This window comes from Ascidia mentula, chromosome 4, assembly GCF_947561715.1.
Source record: "Ascidia mentula chromosome 4, kaAscMent1.1, whole genome shotgun sequence".
NCBI lineage: Eukaryota > Metazoa > Chordata > Ascidiacea > Phlebobranchia > Ascidiidae > Ascidia > Ascidia mentula.
The window spans coordinates 10,278,402-10,292,319 of record NC_138569.1 but is presented as its reverse complement, the minus strand read 5'-3'; the positions used below and the strand labels follow the sequence as shown (position 1 = coordinate 10,292,319).

General features: G+C 43.1%; 51 non-coding genes across 51 annotated transcripts; all 51 read left to right on the top strand.

Annotated features, from left to right (window-relative positions):
* Window positions 1-4: 4 nt before the first annotated feature.
* Trnaf-gaa (transfer RNA phenylalanine (anticodon GAA)) lies at window positions 5-77 on the top strand. Its single transcript has one exon. It is a non-coding gene; the product is annotated as a tRNA-Phe (tRNA).
* A 546-nt stretch (window positions 78-623) lies between these two features.
* On the top strand, window positions 624-695 carry Trnae-uuc (transfer RNA glutamic acid (anticodon UUC)). Its single transcript has one exon. It is a non-coding gene; the product is annotated as a tRNA-Glu (tRNA).
* Window positions 696-700: 5 nt separating this feature from the next.
* Trnag-gcc (transfer RNA glycine (anticodon GCC)) lies at window positions 701-771 on the top strand. The gene has a single exon. It is a non-coding gene; the product is annotated as a tRNA-Gly (tRNA).
* Window positions 772-1,011: 240 nt separating this feature from the next.
* Trnai-aau (transfer RNA isoleucine (anticodon AAU)) lies at window positions 1,012-1,085 on the top strand. The gene has a single exon. It is a non-coding gene; the product is annotated as a tRNA-Ile (tRNA).
* Window positions 1,086-1,092: 7 nt separating this feature from the next.
* Window positions 1,093-1,165, top strand: Trnaf-gaa (transfer RNA phenylalanine (anticodon GAA)). The gene has a single exon. It is a non-coding gene; the product is annotated as a tRNA-Phe (tRNA).
* Window positions 1,166-1,711: 546 nt separating this feature from the next.
* On the top strand, window positions 1,712-1,783 carry Trnae-uuc (transfer RNA glutamic acid (anticodon UUC)). The gene has a single exon. It is a non-coding gene; the product is annotated as a tRNA-Glu (tRNA).
* A 5-nt stretch (window positions 1,784-1,788) lies between these two features.
* Window positions 1,789-1,859, top strand: Trnag-gcc (transfer RNA glycine (anticodon GCC)). Its single transcript has one exon. It is a non-coding gene; the product is annotated as a tRNA-Gly (tRNA).
* Window positions 1,860-2,099: 240 nt separating this feature from the next.
* On the top strand, window positions 2,100-2,173 carry Trnai-aau (transfer RNA isoleucine (anticodon AAU)). The gene has a single exon. It is a non-coding gene; the product is annotated as a tRNA-Ile (tRNA).
* A 7-nt stretch (window positions 2,174-2,180) lies between these two features.
* On the top strand, window positions 2,181-2,253 carry Trnaf-gaa (transfer RNA phenylalanine (anticodon GAA)). Its single transcript has one exon. It is a non-coding gene; the product is annotated as a tRNA-Phe (tRNA).
* Window positions 2,254-2,799: 546 nt separating this feature from the next.
* Trnae-uuc (transfer RNA glutamic acid (anticodon UUC)) lies at window positions 2,800-2,871 on the top strand. Its single transcript has one exon. It is a non-coding gene; the product is annotated as a tRNA-Glu (tRNA).
* Window positions 2,872-2,876: 5 nt separating this feature from the next.
* Trnag-gcc (transfer RNA glycine (anticodon GCC)) lies at window positions 2,877-2,947 on the top strand. Its single transcript has one exon. It is a non-coding gene; the product is annotated as a tRNA-Gly (tRNA).
* A 240-nt stretch (window positions 2,948-3,187) lies between these two features.
* Trnai-aau (transfer RNA isoleucine (anticodon AAU)) lies at window positions 3,188-3,261 on the top strand. The gene has a single exon. It is a non-coding gene; the product is annotated as a tRNA-Ile (tRNA).
* A 7-nt stretch (window positions 3,262-3,268) lies between these two features.
* Window positions 3,269-3,341, top strand: Trnaf-gaa (transfer RNA phenylalanine (anticodon GAA)). The gene has a single exon. It is a non-coding gene; the product is annotated as a tRNA-Phe (tRNA).
* A 546-nt stretch (window positions 3,342-3,887) lies between these two features.
* Window positions 3,888-3,959, top strand: Trnae-uuc (transfer RNA glutamic acid (anticodon UUC)). Its single transcript has one exon. It is a non-coding gene; the product is annotated as a tRNA-Glu (tRNA).
* A 5-nt stretch (window positions 3,960-3,964) lies between these two features.
* On the top strand, window positions 3,965-4,035 carry Trnag-gcc (transfer RNA glycine (anticodon GCC)). Its single transcript has one exon. It is a non-coding gene; the product is annotated as a tRNA-Gly (tRNA).
* A 240-nt stretch (window positions 4,036-4,275) lies between these two features.
* Window positions 4,276-4,349, top strand: Trnai-aau (transfer RNA isoleucine (anticodon AAU)). The gene has a single exon. It is a non-coding gene; the product is annotated as a tRNA-Ile (tRNA).
* Window positions 4,350-4,356: 7 nt separating this feature from the next.
* Trnaf-gaa (transfer RNA phenylalanine (anticodon GAA)) lies at window positions 4,357-4,429 on the top strand. The gene has a single exon. It is a non-coding gene; the product is annotated as a tRNA-Phe (tRNA).
* A 546-nt stretch (window positions 4,430-4,975) lies between these two features.
* Window positions 4,976-5,047, top strand: Trnae-uuc (transfer RNA glutamic acid (anticodon UUC)). The gene has a single exon. It is a non-coding gene; the product is annotated as a tRNA-Glu (tRNA).
* Window positions 5,048-5,052: 5 nt separating this feature from the next.
* Window positions 5,053-5,123, top strand: Trnag-gcc (transfer RNA glycine (anticodon GCC)). Its single transcript has one exon. It is a non-coding gene; the product is annotated as a tRNA-Gly (tRNA).
* Window positions 5,124-5,363: 240 nt separating this feature from the next.
* On the top strand, window positions 5,364-5,437 carry Trnai-aau (transfer RNA isoleucine (anticodon AAU)). The gene has a single exon. It is a non-coding gene; the product is annotated as a tRNA-Ile (tRNA).
* A 7-nt stretch (window positions 5,438-5,444) lies between these two features.
* Window positions 5,445-5,517, top strand: Trnaf-gaa (transfer RNA phenylalanine (anticodon GAA)). Its single transcript has one exon. It is a non-coding gene; the product is annotated as a tRNA-Phe (tRNA).
* A 546-nt stretch (window positions 5,518-6,063) lies between these two features.
* On the top strand, window positions 6,064-6,135 carry Trnae-uuc (transfer RNA glutamic acid (anticodon UUC)). The gene has a single exon. It is a non-coding gene; the product is annotated as a tRNA-Glu (tRNA).
* A 5-nt stretch (window positions 6,136-6,140) lies between these two features.
* Trnag-gcc (transfer RNA glycine (anticodon GCC)) lies at window positions 6,141-6,211 on the top strand. The gene has a single exon. It is a non-coding gene; the product is annotated as a tRNA-Gly (tRNA).
* A 240-nt stretch (window positions 6,212-6,451) lies between these two features.
* On the top strand, window positions 6,452-6,525 carry Trnai-aau (transfer RNA isoleucine (anticodon AAU)). The gene has a single exon. It is a non-coding gene; the product is annotated as a tRNA-Ile (tRNA).
* Window positions 6,526-6,532: 7 nt separating this feature from the next.
* Window positions 6,533-6,605, top strand: Trnaf-gaa (transfer RNA phenylalanine (anticodon GAA)). The gene has a single exon. It is a non-coding gene; the product is annotated as a tRNA-Phe (tRNA).
* Window positions 6,606-7,151: 546 nt separating this feature from the next.
* On the top strand, window positions 7,152-7,223 carry Trnae-uuc (transfer RNA glutamic acid (anticodon UUC)). The gene has a single exon. It is a non-coding gene; the product is annotated as a tRNA-Glu (tRNA).
* Window positions 7,224-7,228: 5 nt separating this feature from the next.
* Window positions 7,229-7,299, top strand: Trnag-gcc (transfer RNA glycine (anticodon GCC)). The gene has a single exon. It is a non-coding gene; the product is annotated as a tRNA-Gly (tRNA).
* Window positions 7,300-7,539: 240 nt separating this feature from the next.
* Window positions 7,540-7,613, top strand: Trnai-aau (transfer RNA isoleucine (anticodon AAU)). The gene has a single exon. It is a non-coding gene; the product is annotated as a tRNA-Ile (tRNA).
* A 7-nt stretch (window positions 7,614-7,620) lies between these two features.
* Trnaf-gaa (transfer RNA phenylalanine (anticodon GAA)) lies at window positions 7,621-7,693 on the top strand. The gene has a single exon. It is a non-coding gene; the product is annotated as a tRNA-Phe (tRNA).
* Window positions 7,694-8,238: 545 nt separating this feature from the next.
* Trnae-uuc (transfer RNA glutamic acid (anticodon UUC)) lies at window positions 8,239-8,310 on the top strand. The gene has a single exon. It is a non-coding gene; the product is annotated as a tRNA-Glu (tRNA).
* Window positions 8,311-8,315: 5 nt separating this feature from the next.
* On the top strand, window positions 8,316-8,386 carry Trnag-gcc (transfer RNA glycine (anticodon GCC)). Its single transcript has one exon. It is a non-coding gene; the product is annotated as a tRNA-Gly (tRNA).
* A 240-nt stretch (window positions 8,387-8,626) lies between these two features.
* On the top strand, window positions 8,627-8,700 carry Trnai-aau (transfer RNA isoleucine (anticodon AAU)). Its single transcript has one exon. It is a non-coding gene; the product is annotated as a tRNA-Ile (tRNA).
* A 7-nt stretch (window positions 8,701-8,707) lies between these two features.
* On the top strand, window positions 8,708-8,780 carry Trnaf-gaa (transfer RNA phenylalanine (anticodon GAA)). The gene has a single exon. It is a non-coding gene; the product is annotated as a tRNA-Phe (tRNA).
* Window positions 8,781-9,326: 546 nt separating this feature from the next.
* Window positions 9,327-9,398, top strand: Trnae-uuc (transfer RNA glutamic acid (anticodon UUC)). The gene has a single exon. It is a non-coding gene; the product is annotated as a tRNA-Glu (tRNA).
* A 5-nt stretch (window positions 9,399-9,403) lies between these two features.
* Window positions 9,404-9,474, top strand: Trnag-gcc (transfer RNA glycine (anticodon GCC)). Its single transcript has one exon. It is a non-coding gene; the product is annotated as a tRNA-Gly (tRNA).
* Window positions 9,475-9,714: 240 nt separating this feature from the next.
* Window positions 9,715-9,788, top strand: Trnai-aau (transfer RNA isoleucine (anticodon AAU)). Its single transcript has one exon. It is a non-coding gene; the product is annotated as a tRNA-Ile (tRNA).
* A 7-nt stretch (window positions 9,789-9,795) lies between these two features.
* On the top strand, window positions 9,796-9,868 carry Trnaf-gaa (transfer RNA phenylalanine (anticodon GAA)). Its single transcript has one exon. It is a non-coding gene; the product is annotated as a tRNA-Phe (tRNA).
* Window positions 9,869-10,414: 546 nt separating this feature from the next.
* Window positions 10,415-10,486, top strand: Trnae-uuc (transfer RNA glutamic acid (anticodon UUC)). Its single transcript has one exon. It is a non-coding gene; the product is annotated as a tRNA-Glu (tRNA).
* Window positions 10,487-10,491: 5 nt separating this feature from the next.
* Window positions 10,492-10,562, top strand: Trnag-gcc (transfer RNA glycine (anticodon GCC)). The gene has a single exon. It is a non-coding gene; the product is annotated as a tRNA-Gly (tRNA).
* A 240-nt stretch (window positions 10,563-10,802) lies between these two features.
* Trnai-aau (transfer RNA isoleucine (anticodon AAU)) lies at window positions 10,803-10,876 on the top strand. Its single transcript has one exon. It is a non-coding gene; the product is annotated as a tRNA-Ile (tRNA).
* Window positions 10,877-10,883: 7 nt separating this feature from the next.
* Trnaf-gaa (transfer RNA phenylalanine (anticodon GAA)) lies at window positions 10,884-10,956 on the top strand. Its single transcript has one exon. It is a non-coding gene; the product is annotated as a tRNA-Phe (tRNA).
* Window positions 10,957-11,502: 546 nt separating this feature from the next.
* Window positions 11,503-11,574, top strand: Trnae-uuc (transfer RNA glutamic acid (anticodon UUC)). Its single transcript has one exon. It is a non-coding gene; the product is annotated as a tRNA-Glu (tRNA).
* A 5-nt stretch (window positions 11,575-11,579) lies between these two features.
* Window positions 11,580-11,650, top strand: Trnag-gcc (transfer RNA glycine (anticodon GCC)). The gene has a single exon. It is a non-coding gene; the product is annotated as a tRNA-Gly (tRNA).
* A 240-nt stretch (window positions 11,651-11,890) lies between these two features.
* Trnai-aau (transfer RNA isoleucine (anticodon AAU)) lies at window positions 11,891-11,964 on the top strand. The gene has a single exon. It is a non-coding gene; the product is annotated as a tRNA-Ile (tRNA).
* A 7-nt stretch (window positions 11,965-11,971) lies between these two features.
* Window positions 11,972-12,044, top strand: Trnaf-gaa (transfer RNA phenylalanine (anticodon GAA)). The gene has a single exon. It is a non-coding gene; the product is annotated as a tRNA-Phe (tRNA).
* Window positions 12,045-12,590: 546 nt separating this feature from the next.
* Trnae-uuc (transfer RNA glutamic acid (anticodon UUC)) lies at window positions 12,591-12,662 on the top strand. The gene has a single exon. It is a non-coding gene; the product is annotated as a tRNA-Glu (tRNA).
* A 5-nt stretch (window positions 12,663-12,667) lies between these two features.
* On the top strand, window positions 12,668-12,738 carry Trnag-gcc (transfer RNA glycine (anticodon GCC)). The gene has a single exon. It is a non-coding gene; the product is annotated as a tRNA-Gly (tRNA).
* A 240-nt stretch (window positions 12,739-12,978) lies between these two features.
* Window positions 12,979-13,052, top strand: Trnai-aau (transfer RNA isoleucine (anticodon AAU)). Its single transcript has one exon. It is a non-coding gene; the product is annotated as a tRNA-Ile (tRNA).
* A 7-nt stretch (window positions 13,053-13,059) lies between these two features.
* On the top strand, window positions 13,060-13,132 carry Trnaf-gaa (transfer RNA phenylalanine (anticodon GAA)). The gene has a single exon. It is a non-coding gene; the product is annotated as a tRNA-Phe (tRNA).
* A 545-nt stretch (window positions 13,133-13,677) lies between these two features.
* Window positions 13,678-13,749, top strand: Trnae-uuc (transfer RNA glutamic acid (anticodon UUC)). Its single transcript has one exon. It is a non-coding gene; the product is annotated as a tRNA-Glu (tRNA).
* A 5-nt stretch (window positions 13,750-13,754) lies between these two features.
* On the top strand, window positions 13,755-13,825 carry Trnag-gcc (transfer RNA glycine (anticodon GCC)). The gene has a single exon. It is a non-coding gene; the product is annotated as a tRNA-Gly (tRNA).
* The last annotated feature ends 93 nt before the right edge of the window (window positions 13,826-13,918 follow it).

The window sequence follows — 13,918 nt, the reverse complement described above, 5'->3', positions numbered from 1 at the left end:
ATGCGCCTCGATAGCGCAGTTGGGAGAGCGTTAGACTGAAGATCTAAAGGTCCCTGGTTCAATCCCGGGTCGAGGCATTTCCAAGCTTTTTTTAGAGCGAAAATAATATTGTGCCAGCGACTATAGATTCCCCATGTTTTGTTTGACAAACGATGCTGGAAATGTCGACATCGAATGTGACGACATACCATAGTAGGTTTTGTTTGATCGAGACCTTCTTAGATTTTTTGTATACCCAATGAAAAGAGAACGATTACAAATCGAATCTATAGCTGTGTCGCAATTGTGGAGGATCTTTTTTATGTGAACCACAACAAGTAAGAAGAAAAACTCACAAATACTTTTTTTGCAATAATTTTATAGGAATTGATGGTGAATCCAAGCGCCTCGACCATTGCCACCTGTGCTCTTAGTAGGATATGAAACAAGTCGAAAAGAGCATTTCATCGCTTTCAAATGTGAAAATGAGAAATATCCGATGAAGTTCCTTCAACCGAAATTTGAGTCGGACGATTTCTATCCAGCATCTGCACCTTTTCTGTCGCACAAGAACACGGACCAGATTGGTTTTTGCTAGGCTAAACTAGGATATTGATCAATACTGCTATGATCTTATCAGGCCCTCCCAAATGGTCTAGTGGTCAGGATTCCTGGCTTTCACCCAGGCGGCCCGGGTTCGATTCCCGGTTTGGGAAGCTTAGCATTGGTGGTTCAGTGGTAGAATTCTCGCCTGCCACGCGGGAGGCCCGGGTTCGATTCCCGGCCAACGCAAATTTGAAGTTTGTTTTGTTGGATTCAATGCTGTTTTAATATCGAAGATACAGTGATTTCAGCCTGTTTGTCATCTTCACCCATTGCAACTTCCTTGCCACTTCAAAGAGGAAACACGCGGTTGGAAAAACAGTTTCAAAGGGATTAATTTTATTTCAGAAAAGATAACACTCCTCAAGAAGTAACCTCTTCACATATATTCTCTGAATGCAATCTCAAATAGAAGATGGCTTTACGTGCGGCCGGTTAGCTCAGTTGGTTAGAGCGTTGTGCTAATAACGCAAATGTCGCGGGTTCGAGCCCCGTACTGGCCACCGATGCGCCTCGATAGCTCAGTTGGGAGAGCGTTAGACTGAAGATCTAAAGGTCCCTGGTTCAATCCCGGGTCGAGGCATTTCCAAGCTTTTTTTAGAGCGAAAATAATATTGTGCCAGCGACTATAGATTCCCCATGTTTTGTTTGACAAACGATGCTGGAAATGTCGACATCGAATGTGACGACATAGCATAGTAGGTTTTGTTTGATCGAGACCTTCTTAGATTTTTTGTATACCCAATGAAAAGAGAACGATTACAAATCGAATCTATAGCTGTGTCGCAATTGTGGAGGACCTTTTTTATGTGAACCACAACCAGTAAGAAGAAAAACTCACAAATACTTTTTTTGCAATAATTTTATAGGAATTGATGGTGAATCCAAGCGCCTCGACCATTGCCACGTGTGCTCTTAGTAGCATATGAAACAAGTCGAAAAGAGCATTTCATCGCTTTCAAATGTGAAAATGAGAAATATCCGATGAAGTTCCTTCAACCGAAATTTGAGTCGGACGATTTCTATCCAGCATCTGCACCTTTTCTGTCGCACAAGAACACGGACCAGATTGGTTTTTGCTAGGCTAAACTAGGATATTGAACAATACTGCTATGATCTTATCAGGCCCTCCCAAATGGTCTAGTGGTCAGGATTCCTGGCTTTCACCCAGGCGGTCCGGGTTCGATTCCCGGTTTGGGAAGCTTAGCATTGGTGGTTCAGTGGTAGAATTCTCGCCTGCCACGCGGGAGGCCCGGGTTCGATTCCCGGCCAATGCAAATTTGAAGTTTGTTTTGTTGGATTCAATGCTGTTTTAATATCGAAGATACAGTGATTTCAGCCTGTTTGTCTTCTTCACCCATTGCAACTTCCTTGCCACTTCAAAGAGGGAACACGCGGTTGGAAAAACAGTTTCAAAGGGATTAATTTTATTTCAGAAAAGATAACACTCCTCAAGAAGTAATCTCTTCACATATATTCTCTGAATGCAATCTCAAATAGAAGATGGCTTTACGTGCGGCCGGTTAGCTCAGTTGGTTAGAGCGTTGTGCTAATAACGCAAATGTCGCGGGTTCGAGCCCCGTACTGGCCACCGATGCGCCTCGATAGCGCAGTTGGGAGAGCGTTAGACTGAAGATCTAAAGGTCCCTGGTTCAATCCCGGGTCGAGGCATTTCCAAGCTTTTTTTAGAGCGAAAATAATATTGTGCCAGCGACTATAGATTCCCCATGTTTTGTTTGACAAACGATGCTGGAAATGTCGACATCGAATGTGACGACATACCATAGTAGGTTTTGTTTGATCGAGACCTTCTTAGATTTTTTGTATACCCAATGAAAAGAGAACGATTACAAATCGAATCTATAGCTGTGTCGCAATTGTGGAGGATCTTTTTTATGTGAACCACAACAAGTAAGAAGAAAAACTCACAAATACTTTTTTTGCAATAATTTTATAGGAATTGATGGTGAATCCAAGCGCCTCGACCATTGCCACCTGTGCTCTTAGTAGGATATGAAACAAGTCGAAAAGAGCATTTCATCGCTTTCAAATGTGAAAATGAGAAATATCCGATGAAGTTCCTTCAACCGAAATTTGAGTCGGACGATTTCTATCCAGCATCTGCACCTTTTCTGTCGCACAAGAACACGGACCAGATTGGTTTTTGCTAGGCTAAACTAGGATATTGATCAATACTGCTATGATCTTATCAGGCCCTCCCAAATGGTCTAGTGGTCAGGATTCCTGGCTTTCACCCAGGCGGCCCGGGTTCGATTCCCGGTTTGGGAAGCTTAGCATTGGTGGTTCAGTGGTAGAATTCTCGCCTGCCACGCGGGAGGCCCGGGTTCGATTCCCGGCCAACGCAAATTTGAAGTTTGTTTTGTTGGATTCAATGCTGTTTTAATATCGAAGATACAGTGATTTCAGCCTGTTTGTCATCTTCACCCATTGCAACTTCCTTGCCACTTCAAAGAGGAAACACGCGGTTGGAAAAACAGTTTCAAAGGGATTAATTTTATTTCAGAAAAGATAACACTCCTCAAGAAGTAACCTCTTCACATATATTCTCTGAATGCAATCTCAAATAGAAGATGGCTTTACGTGCGGCCGGTTAGCTCAGTTGGTTAGAGCGTTGTGCTAATAACGCAAATGTCGCGGGTTCGAGCCCCGTACTGGCCACCGATGCGCCTCGATAGCTCAGTTGGGAGAGCGTTAGACTGAAGATCTAAAGGTCCCTGGTTCAATCCCGGGTCGAGGCATTTCCAAGCTTTTTTTAGAGCGAAAATAATATTGTGCCAGCGACTATAGATTCCCCATGTTTTGTTTGACAAACGATGCTGGAAATGTCGACATCGAATGTGACGACATAGCATAGTAGGTTTTGTTTGATCGAGACCTTCTTAGATTTTTTGTATACCCAATGAAAAGAGAACGATTACAAATCGAATCTATAGCTGTGTCGCAATTGTGGAGGACCTTTTTTATGTGAACCACAACCAGTAAGAAGAAAAACTCACAAATACTTTTTTTGCAATAATTTTATAGGAATTGATGGTGAATCCAAGCGCCTCGACCATTGCCACCTGTGCTCTTAGTAGCATATGAAACAAGTCGAAAAGAGCATTTCATCGCTTTCAAATGTGAAAATGAGAAATATCCGATGAAGTTCCTTCAACCGAAATTTGAGTCGGACGATTTCTATCCAGCATCTGCACCTTTTCTGTCGCACAAGAACACGGACCAGATTGGTTTTTGCTAGGCTAAACTAGGATATTGAACAATACTGCTATGATCTTATCAGGCCCTCCCAAATGGTCTAGTGGTCAGGATTCCTGGCTTTCACCCAGGCGGTCCGGGTTCGATTCCCGGTTTGGGAAGCTTAGCATTGGTGGTTCAGTGGTAGAATTCTCGCCTGCCACGCGGGAGGCCCGGGTTCGATTCCCGGCCAATGCAAATTTGAAGTTTGTTTTGTTGGATTCAATGCTGTTTTAATATCGAAGATACAGTGATTTCAGCCTGTTTGTCTTCTTCACCCATTGCAACTTCCTTGCCACTTCAAAGAGGGAACACGCGGTTGGAAAAACAGTTTCAAAGGGATTAATTTTATTTCAGAAAAGATAACACTCCTCAAGAAGTAATCTCTTCACATATATTCTCTGAATGCAATCTCAAATAGAAGATGGCTTTACGTGCGGCCGGTTAGCTCAGTTGGTTAGAGCGTTGTGCTAATAACGCAAATGTCGCGGGTTCGAGCCCCGTACTGGCCACCGATGCGCCTCGATAGCGCAGTTGGGAGAGCGTTAGACTGAAGATCTAAAGGTCCCTGGTTCAATCCCGGGTCGAGGCATTTCCAAGCTTTTTTTAGAGCGAAAATAATATTGTGCCAGCGACTATAGATTCCCCATGTTTTGTTTGACAAACGATGCTGGAAATGTCGACATCGAATGTGACGACATACCATAGTAGGTTTTGTTTGATCGAGACCTTCTTAGATTTTTTGTATACCCAATGAAAAGAGAACGATTACAAATCGAATCTATAGCTGTGTCGCAATTGTGGAGGATCTTTTTTATGTGAACCACAACAAGTAAGAAGAAAAACTCACAAATACTTTTTTTGCAATAATTTTATAGGAATTGATGGTGAATCCAAGCGCCTCGACCATTGCCACCTGTGCTCTTAGTAGGATATGAAACAAGTCGAAAAGAGCATTTCATCGCTTTCAAATGTGAAAATGAGAAATATCCGATGAAGTTCCTTCAACCGAAATTTGAGTCGGACGATTTCTATCCAGCATCTGCACCTTTTCTGTCGCACAAGAACACGGACCAGATTGGTTTTTGCTAGGCTAAACTAGGATATTGATCAATACTGCTATGATCTTATCAGGCCCTCCCAAATGGTCTAGTGGTCAGGATTCCTGGCTTTCACCCAGGCGGCCCGGGTTCGATTCCCGGTTTGGGAAGCTTAGCATTGGTGGTTCAGTGGTAGAATTCTCGCCTGCCACGCGGGAGGCCCGGGTTCGATTCCCGGCCAACGCAAATTTGAAGTTTGTTTTGTTGGATTCAATGCTGTTTTAATATCGAAGATACAGTGATTTCAGCCTGTTTGTCATCTTCACCCATTGCAACTTCCTTGCCACTTCAAAGAGGAAACACGCGGTTGGAAAAACAGTTTCAAAGGGATTAATTTTATTTCAGAAAAGATAACACTCCTCAAGAAGTAACCTCTTCACATATATTCTCTGAATGCAATCTCAAATAGAAGATGGCTTTACGTGCGGCCGGTTAGCTCAGTTGGTTAGAGCGTTGTGCTAATAACGCAAATGTCGCGGGTTCGAGCCCCGTACTGGCCACCGATGCGCCTCGATAGCTCAGTTGGGAGAGCGTTAGACTGAAGATCTAAAGGTCCCTGGTTCAATCCCGGGTCGAGGCATTTCCAAGCTTTTTTTAGAGCGAAAATAATATTGTGCCAGCGACTATAGATTCCCCATGTTTTGTTTGACAAACGATGCTGGAAATGTCGACATCGAATGTGACGACATACCATAGTAGGTTTTGTTTGATCGAGACCTTCTTAGATTTTTTGTATACCCAATGAAAAGAGAACGATTACAAATCGAATCTATAGCTGTGTCGCAATTGTGGAGGATCTTTTTTATGTGAACCACAATAAGTAAGAAGAAAAACTCACAAATACTTTTTTTGCAATAATTTTATAGGAATTGATGGTGAATCCAAGCGCCTCGACCATTGCCACCTGTGCTCTTAGTAGCATATGAAACAAGTCGAAAAGAGCATTTCATCGCTTTCAAATGTGAAAATGAGAAATATCCGATGAAGTTCATTCAACCGAAATTGGAGTCGGACGATTTCTATCCAGCATCTGCACCTTTTCTGTCGCACAAGAACACGGACCAGATTGGTTTTTGCTAGGCTAAACTAGGATATTGATCAATACTGCTATGATCTTTTGAGGCCCTCCCAAATGGTCTAGTGGTCAGGATTCCTGGCTTTCACCCAGGCGGCCCGGGTTCGATTCCCGGTTTGGGAAGCTTAGCATTGGTGGTTCAGTGGTAGAATTCTCGCCTGCCACGCGGGAGACCCGGGTTCGATTCCCGGCCAATGCAAATTTGAAGTTTGTTTTGTTGGATTCAATGCTGTTTTAATATCGAAGATACAGTGATTTCAGCCTGTTTGTCTTCTTCACCCATTGCAACTTCCTTGCCACTTCAAAGAGGGAACACGCGGTTGGAAAAACAGTTTCAAAGGGATTAATTTTATTTCAGAAAAGATAACACTCCTCAAGAAGTAACCTCTTCACATATATTCTCTGAATGCAATCTCAAATAGAAGATGGCTTTACGTGCGGCCGGTTAGCTCAGTTGGTTAGAGCGTTGTGCTAATAACGCAAATGTCGCGGGTTCGAGCCCCGTACTGGCCACCGATGCGCCTCGATAGCGCAGTTGGGAGAGCGTTAGACTGAAGATCTAAAGGTCCCTGGTTCAATCCCGGGTCGAGGCATTTCCAAGCTTTTTTTAGAGCGAAAATAATATTGTGCCAGCGACTATAGATTCCCCATGTTTTGTTTGACAAACGATGCTGGAAATGTCGACATCGAATGTGACGACATACCATAGTAGGTTTTGTTTGATCGAGACCTTCTTAGATTTTTTGTATACCCAATGAAAAGAGAACGATTACAAATCGAATCTATAGCTGTGTCGCAATTGTGGAGGACCTTTTTTATGTGAACCACAACCAGTAAGAAGAAAAACTCACAAATACTTTTTTTGCAATAATTTTATAGGAATTGATGGTGAATCCAAGCGCCTCGACCATTGCCACCTGTGCTCTTAGTAGCATATGAAACAAGTCGAAAAGAGCATTTCATCGCTTTCAAATGTGAAAATGAGAAATATCCGATGAAGTTCCTTCAACCGAAATTTGAGTCGGACGATTTCTATCCAGCATCTGCACCTTTTCTGTCGCACAAGAACACGGACCAGATTGGTTTTTGCTAGGCTAAACTAGGATATTGAACAATACTGCTATGATCTTATCAGGCCCTCCCAAATGGTCTAGTGGTCAGGATTCCTGGCTTTCACCCAGGCGGTCCGGGTTCGATTCCCGGTTTGGGAAGCTTAGCATTGGTGGTTCAGTGGTAGAATTCTCGCCTGCCACGCGGGAGGCCCGGGTTCGATTCCCGGCCAATGCAAATTTGAAGTTTGTTTTGTTGGATTCAATGCTGTTTTAATATCGAAGATACAGTGATTTCAGCCTGTTTGTCTTCTTCACCCATTGCAACTTCCTTGCCACTTCAAAGAGGGAACACGCGGTTGGAAAAACAGTTTCAAAGGGATTAATTTTATTTCAGAAAAGATAACACTCCTCAAGAAGTAATCTCTTCACATATATTCTCTGAATGCAATCTCAAATAGAAGATGGCTTTACGTGCGGCCGGTTAGCTCAGTTGGTTAGAGCGTTGTGCTAATAACGCAAATGTCGCGGGTTCGAGCCCCGTACTGGCCACCGATGCGCCTCGATAGCTCAGTTGGGAGAGCGTTAGACTGAAGATCTAAAGGTCCCTGGTTCAATCCCGGGTCGAGGCATTTCCAAGTTTTTTTAGAGCGAAAATAATATTGTGCCAGCGACTATAGATTCCTCATGTTTTGTTTGACAAACGATGCTGGAAATGTCGACATCGAATGTGACGACATACCATAGTAGGTTTTGTTTGATCGAGACCTTCTTAGATTTTTTGTATACCCAATGAAAAGAGAACGATTACAAACCGAATCTATAGCTGTGTCGCAATTGTGGAGGATCTTTTTTATGTGAACCACAATAAGTAAGAAGAAAAACTCACAAATACTTTTTTTGCAATAATTTTATAGGAATTGATGGTGAATCCAAGCGCCTCGACCATTGCCACCTGTGCTCTTAGTAGCATATGAAACAAGTCGAAAAGAGCATTTCATCGCTTTCAAATGTGAAAATGAGAAATATCCGATGAAGTTCCTTCAACCGAAATTTGAGTCGGACGATTTCTATCCAGCATCTGCACCTTTTCTGTCGCACAAGAACACGGACCAGATTGGTTTTTGCTAGGCTAAACTAGGATATTGATCAATACTGCTATGATCTTATCAGGCCCTCCCAAATGGTCTAGTGGTCAGGATTCCTGGCTTTCACCCAGGCGGCCCGGGTTCGATTCCCGGTTTGGGAAGCTTAGCATTGGTGGTTCAGTGGTAGAATTCTCGCCTGCCACGCGGGAGGCCCGGGTTCGATTCCCGGCCAATGCAAATTTGAAGTTTGTTTTGTTGGATTCAATGCTGTTTTAATATCGAAGATACAGTGATTTCAGCCTGTTTGTCTTCTTCACCCATTGCAACTTCCTTGCCACTTCAAAGAGGGAACACGCGGTTGGAAAAACAGTTTCAAAGGGATTAATTTTATTTCAGAAAAGATAACACTCCTCAAGAAGTAATCTCTTCACATATATTCTCTGAATGCAATCTCAAATAGAAGATGGCTTTACGTGCGGCCGGTTAGCTCAGTTGGTTAAAGCGTTGTGCTAATAACGCAAATGTCGTGGGTTCGAGCCCCGTACTGGCCACCGATGCGCCTCGATAGCGCAGTTGGGAGAGCGTTAGACTGAAGATCTAAAGGTCCCTGGTTCAATCCCGGGTCGAGGCATTTCCAAGCTTATTTTAGAGCGAAAATAATATTGTGCCAGCGACTATAGATTCCCCATGTTTTGTTTGACAAACGATGCTGGAAATGTCGACATCGAATGTGACGACATACCATAGTAGGTTTTGTTTGATCGAGACCTTCTTAGATTTTTTGTATACCCAATGAAAAGAGAACGATTACAAATCGAATATATAGCTGTGTCGCAATTGTGGAGGATCTTTTTTATGTGAACCACAACAAGTAAGAAGAAAAACTCACAAATACTTTTTTTGCAATAATTTTATAGGAATTGATGGTGAATCCAAGCGCCTCGACCATTGCCACCTGTGCTCTTAGTAGCATATGAAACAAGACGAAAAGAGCATTTCATCGCTTTCAAATGTGAAAATGAGAAATATCCGATGAAGTTCCTTCAACCGAAATTTGAGTCGGACGATTTCTATCCAGCATCTGCACCTTTTCTGTCGCACAAGAACACGGACCAGATTGGTTTTTGCTAGGCTAAACTAGTATATTGATCAATACTGCTATGATCTTATCAGGCCCTCCCAAATGGTCTAGTGGTCAGGATTCCTGGCTTTCACCCAGGCGGCCCGGGTTCGATTCCCGGTTTGGGAAGCTTAGCATTGGTGGTTCAGTGGTAGAATTCTCGCCTGCCACGCGGGAGGCCCGGGTTCGATTCCCGGCCAATGCAAATTTGAAGTTTGTTTTGTTGGATTCAATGCTGTTTTAATATCGAAGATACAGTGATTTCAGCCTGTTTGTCTTCTTCACCCATTGCAACTTCCTTGCCACTTCAAAGAGGGAACACGCGGTTGGAAAAACAGTTATAAAGGGATTAATTTTATTTCAGAAAAGATAACACTCCTCAAGAAGTAACCTCTTCACATATATTCTCTGAATGCAATCTCAAATAGAAGATGGCTTTACGTGCGGCCGGTTAGCTCAGTTGGTTAGAGCGTTGTGCTAATAACGCAAATGTCGCGGGTTCGAGCCCCGTACTGGCCACCGATGCGCCTCGATAGCGCAGTTGTGAGAGCGTTAGACTGAAGATCTAAAGGTCCCTGGTTCAATCCCGGGTCGAGGCATTTCCAAGCTTTTTTTAGAGCGAAAATAATATTGTGCCAGCGACTATAGATTCCCCATGTTTTGTTTTACAAACGATGCTGGAAATGTCGACATCGAATGTGACGACATACCATAGTAGGTTTTGTTTGATCGAGACCTTCTTAGATTTTTTGTATACCCAATGAAAAGAGAACGATTACAAATCGAATCTATAGCTGTGTCGCAATTGTGGAGGATCTTTTTTATGTGAACCACAACAAGTAAGAAGAAAAACTCACAAATACTTTTTTTGCAATAATTTTATAGGAATTGATGGTGAATCCAAGCGCCTCGACCATTGCCACCTGTGCTCTTAGTAGCATATGAAACAAGTCGAAAAGAGCATTTCATCGCTTTCAAATGTGAAAATGAGAAATATCCGATGAAGTTCCTTCAACCGAAATTTGAGTCGGACGATTTCTATCCAGCATCTGCACCTTTTCTGTCGCACAAGAACACGGACCAGATTGGTTTTTGCTAGGCTAAACTAGGATATTGATCAATACTGCTATGATCTTATCAGGCCCTCCCAAATGGTCTAGTGGTCAGGATTCCTGGCTTTCACCCAGGCGGCCCGGGTTCGATTCCCGGTTTGGGAAGCTTAGCATTGGTGGTTCAGTGGTAGAATTCTCGCCTGCCACGCGGGAGGCCCGGGTTCGATTCCCGGCCAATGCAAATTTGAAGTGTGTTTTGTTGGATTCAATGCTGTTTTAATATCGAAGATACAGTGATTTCAGCCTGTTTGTCTTCTTCACCCATTGCAACTTCCTTGCCACTTCAAATAGGGAACACGCGGTTGGAAAAACAGTTTCAAAGGGATTAATTTTATTTCAGAAAAGATAACACTCCTCAAGAAGTAATCTCTTCACATATATTCTCTGAATGCAATCTCAAATAGAAGATGGCTTTACGTGCGGCCGGTTAGCTCAGTTGGTTAGAGCGTTGTGCTAATAACGCAAATGTCGTGGGTTCGAGCCCCGTACTGGCCACCGATGCGCCTCGATAGGGCAGTTGGGAGAGCGTTAGACTGAAGATCTAAAGGTCCCTGGTTCAATCCCGGGTCGAGGCATTTCCAAGCTTATTTTAGAGCGAAAATAATATTGTGCCAGCGACTATAGATTCCCCATGTTTTGTTTGACAAACGATGCTGGAAATGTCGACATCGAATGTGACGACATACCATAGTAGGTTTTGTTTGATCGAGACCTTCTTAGATTTTTTGTATACCCAATGAAAAGAGAACGATTACAAATCGAATCTATAGCTGTGTCGCAATTGTGGAGGATCTTTTTTATGTGAACCACAACAAGTAAGAAGAAAAACTCACAAATACTTTTTTTGCAATAATTTTATAGGAATTGATGGTGAATCCAAGCGCCTCGACCATTGCCACCTGTGCTCTTAGTAGCATATGAAACAAGTCGAAAAGAGCATTTCATCGCTTTCAAATGTGAAAATGAGAAATATCCGATGAAGTTCCTTCAACCGAAATTTGAGTCGGACGATTTCTATCCAGCATCTGCACCTTTTCTGTCGCACAAGAACACGGACCAGATTGGTTTTTGCTAGGCTAAACTAGGATATTGATCAATACTGCTATGATCTTATCAGGCCCTCCCAAATGGTCTAGTGGTCAGGATTCCTGGCTTTCACCCAGGCGGCCCGGGTTCGATTCCCGGTTTGGGAAGCTTAGCATTGGTGGTTCAGTGGTAGAATTCTCGCCTGCCACGCGGGAGGCCCGGGTTCGATTCCCGGCCAATGCAAATTTGAAGTTTGTTTTGTTGGATTCAATGCTGTTTTAATATCGAAGATACAGTGATTTCAGCCTGTTTGTCTTCTTCACCCATTGCAACTTCCTTGCCACTTCAAAGAGGGAACACGCGGTTTGAAAAACAGTTTCAAAGGGATTAATTTTGTTTCAGAAAAGATAACACTCCTCAAGAAGTAACCTCTTCACATATATTCTCTGAATGCAATCTCAAATAGAAGATGGCTTTACGTGCGGCCGGTTAGCTCAGTTGGTTAGAGCGTTGTGCTAATAACGCAAATGTCGCGGGTTCGAGCCCCGTACTGGCCACCGATGCGCCTCGATAGCGCAGTTGGGAGAGCGTTAGACTGAAGATCTAAAGGTCCCTGGTTCAATCCCGGGTCGAGGCATTTCCAAGCTTTTTTTAGAGCGAAAATAATATTGTGCCAGCGACTATAGATTCCCCATGTTTTGTTTGACAAACGATGCTGGAAATGTCGACATCGAATGTGACGACATACCATAGTAGGTTTTGTTTGATCGAGACCTTCTTAGATTTTTTGTATACCCAATGAAAAGAGAACGATTACAAATCGAATCTATAGCTGTGTCGCAATTGTGGAGGATCTTTTTTATGTGAACCACAACCAGTAAGAAGAAAAACTCACAAATACTTTTTTTGCAATAATTTTATAGGAATTGATGGTGAATCCAAGCGCCTCGACCATTGCCACCTGTGCTCTTAGTAGCATATGAAACAAGTCGAAAAGAGCATTTCATCGCTTTCAAATGTGAAAATGAGAAATATCCGATGAAGTTCCTTCAACCGAAATTTGAGTCGGTCGATTTCTATCCATCATCTGCACCTTTTCTGTCGCACAAGAACACGGACCAGATTGGTTTTTGCTAGGCTAAACTAGGATATTGATCAATAGTGCTATGATCTTATCAGGCCCTCCCAAATGGTCTAGTGGTCAGGATTCCTGGCTTTCACCCAGGCGGCCCGGGTTCGATTCCCGGTTTGGGAAGCTTAGCATTGGTGGTTCAGTGGTAGAATTCTCGCCTGCCACGCGGGAGGCCCGGGTTCGATTCCCGGCCAATGCAAATTTGAAGTTTGTTTTGTTGGATTCAATGCTGTTTTAATATCGAAGATACAGTGATTTCAGCCTGTTTGTCTTCTTCACCCATTGCAACTTCCTTGCCACTTCAAAGAGGGAACACGCGGTTGGAAAAACAGTTTCAAAGGGATTAATTTTATTTCAGAAAAGATAACACTCCTCAAGAAGTAACCTCTTCACATATATTCTCTGAATGCAATCTCAAATAGAAGATGGCTTTACGTGCGGCCGGTTAGCTCAGTTGGTTAGAGCGTTGTGCTAATAACGCAAATGTCGCGGGTTCGAGCCCCGTACTGGCCACCGATGCGCCTCGATAGCTCAGTTGGGAGAGCGTTAGACTGAAGATCTAAAGGTCCCTGGTTCAATCCCGGGTCGAGGCATTTCCAAGTTTTTTTAGAGCGAAAATAATATTGTGCCAGCGACTATAGATTCCTCATGTTTTGTTTGACAAACGATGCTGGAAATGTCGACATCGAATGTGACGACATACCATAGTAGGTTTTGTTTGATCGAGACCTTCTTAGATTTTTTGTATACCCAATGAAAAGAGAACGATTACAAATCGAATCTATAGCTGTGTCGCAATTGTGGAGGATCTATTTTATGTGAACCACAACAAGTAAGAAGAAAAACTCACAAATACTTTTTTTGCAATAATTTTATAGGAATTGATGGTGAATCCAAGCGCCTCGACCATTGCCACCTGTGCTCTTAGTAGCATATGAAACAAGTCGAAAAGAGCATTTCATCGCTTTCAAATGTGAAAATGAGAAATATCCGATGAAGTTCCTTCAACCGAAATTGGAGTCGGACGATTTCTATCCAGCATCTGCACCTTTTCTGTCGCACAAGAACACGGACCAGATTGGTTTTTGCTAGGCTAAACTAGGATATTGATCAATACTGCTATGATCTTATCAGGCCCTCCCAAATGGTCTAGTGGTCAGGATTCCTGGCTTTCACCCAGGCGGCCCGGGTTCGATTCCCGGTTTGGGAAGCTTAGCATTGGTGGTTCAGTGGTAGAATTCTCGCCTGCCACGCGGGAGGCCCGGGTTCGATTCCCGGCCAACGCAAATTTGAAGTTTGTTTTGTTGGATTCAATGCTGTTTTAATATCGAAGATACAGTGATTTCAGCCTGTTTGTCATCTTCACCCATTGCAACTTC